Below are 2,500 nucleotides of genomic sequence, written 5' to 3' on the forward strand. Positions count from 1 at the left end.
AGCGAACTTGTCCTGCCATGGCATGCGCTGTGCGCAGCCTGTGCGCAGCGTGCACGCAGCTTGCGCATCTGTCGACAGTGAGGCTAGCGAAACTTGTCCTGCCATGGCATGCGCGGCGCCTGCGCGCAGCCTGCGCGCAGCATGCGCACAACATGCGCACAGGCTGTGCGCAGCGTGCGCGGAGCTTGCGCGCAGCTTGCGCATCTGTCGACAGTGAGGCTAGCGAAACTTGTCCTGCCATGGCATGCGCGCAGCGTGCGCGCAGTCTGTGCGCAGCATGCGCGCAGCCTGTGCGCAGCGTGCGCGCAGCTTGCGCATCTGTAGACAGTGAGGCTAGCAAAACTTGTCCTGCCATGGCATGCGCGCAGTCTGCGCGCAGCATGCGCGCAGCATGTGCGCAGCATGCCGGCAGCATGGTTCCAGGTTTTTTCAAATGTCGACAGAATTTTTCAAATCTTGTCAAACCCCGTTTTTATTGAAATTTCCTCGCACAATAAGCTCCCCATAAGTAGTCTATGATTTTTAGGACCTTCTCCAACTTACAAAACTAAAAAATTCCTCCCGGATTTGTTTTAATGATTTTTTCAATTTTACGACTTCTAAAACTAATAAAAAATACTTCCCGACTTCAAAAATTTATGAAACTTTTTCCCATCATAGATTGCATGTTTCTTAGTATCCCTGCAAAAAATCACGTCCAAATACCTTGTATTGAATTATTTAGAGCCCATTATGACTCCTCGCGCATAGGTGATGTCTCTTCCTGTCAAAGGGCTAAATGCATAAAATGCTATATAGGGGGGTGTGTGTTGCCTGCATATGCATGGCAGCCCATGCCTTCCTAGCTGCAGCCCCCTTCCCCCACGCCACACCCATGTCATGTTGCCTCGATATGTTGCCTCGGTATTATGGGTTTGGTGTCGGGGTCGGGGGGCTGCCACCCATGGCGGTGGTGGCCGGAATCCGGCCGCCGCCACCACGCCGCCGCCATGGGTGAGGGAGGAAAAAAAAGGCGTGGAAAGTTGCGAAATGGGGTTGTCTAGGCTATTTTTTGGCATGGGAGAGCATGGAGTGCTAGGAACTCCTTCTCAAATGCACGGGCATGTCGACCACAACCTCATTTCGCAACAACAACCACCCGTGTGGGGTGGCGGTGGGTGGATAGTCGCGGATTGGGGCTTGCCAAGCCAATGTTTTCAAAAAATTTCATCAAAATTAAAAACAAATGTTTTGTTGCCTTCGGATTTGTGGGCGAGCGGCGAGTCGGAGTGGAGCCGGTAAAGTTTAACCTCGGTGTGCACGGTTGTTTTTAGAAACTCAATCCAATGCCGGGGACGTTGAAAGTGACGCTCTTATGAGTTGCAAACCCGCAAGATTTAAAGAACCTTTTCAAAACAATTTCAAACCAACAAGATTTAAAAACAGAAATTTTCATCAAAATGAAAAACAAATGTTTTGTTGCCTTCGGACTAGTGGGCGAGCGGCGAGTCGGAGTGGAGCCGGTAAAGTTTAACCTCGGTGTGCACGGTTGTTTTTAGAAACTCAATCCAATGCCGGGGACGTTGAAAGTGACGCTCTTATGAGTTGCAAACCCACTAGATTTAAAGAACCTTTTCAAAACAATTTCAAACCAACAAAATTAAAAACAAATGTTTCGTTGCAAACAAATTGTGGGCGAGCGGCGAGTCGGAGTGGAGCCGGTAAAGTTTAACCTCGGTGTGCACGGTTGTTTTTAGAAACTCAATCCAATACCGGGGACGTTGAAAGTGACGCTCTTATGAGTTGCAAACCCACAAGATTTTAAAAACTTTTTGAAAATGTTTCTTCTAAATGACACATTTTGATCCTTGGCAAGTGCTCAATCCGTAACTATCCAATCACCGCCACACCACACCGGTCGGGAGTGTGTGAATGGTGTGCTTCCCGGGGTTGGCATAGATAATCTTTCGCATCGACAATCTTTTGCATGCGAGGGAATGTCTATGCCAACCCCGGGAAGCACACCATTCACCCACTAGTTGTGGGCGACGATGGGTTGGCTTCAAATGAATTTTTGCTTGGGGTTGTCCTCGGTATGCTTTTGTGTTGGGAGTACGGCCACCAAACCTTCTCAATGCACGGGTATGTCGAGGATGGCTTTCGGCGGGGTTGATGAAGAAGCTACCCAATTCTCGGCCACACGAACACATGGTGACGATGCGTTGGCTTCAAGTGAGCTTTAGCTTGGGGTTGTCTTCGGTATGCTTTTGTGTTGGGAGTACGGCCACCAAACCTTCTCAATGCACGGGTATGTCGAGGATGGCTTTCGGCGGAGTTGATGAAGAAGCTAGCAAATTGTTGGCCACTCTCACACGTGTGGGGGTAGGTTGGCTTCGAAAGAAGCTATCCAATCCTCTGAGTGTGCGGTTGAGCTATGATTAAGATTGTCTAGGCATTGCTTGTGTGTGCAAGGTGCGAGCCCAATGCACGAGCAAGTCGAGGATGACAATCTTAAGAGTAA

This window comes from Prunus avium, unplaced genomic scaffold, assembly GCF_965620075.1.
Source record: "Prunus avium unplaced genomic scaffold, drPruAviu1.hap1.1 HAP1_SCAFFOLD_46, whole genome shotgun sequence".
NCBI lineage: Eukaryota > Viridiplantae > Streptophyta > Magnoliopsida > Rosales > Rosaceae > Prunus > Prunus avium.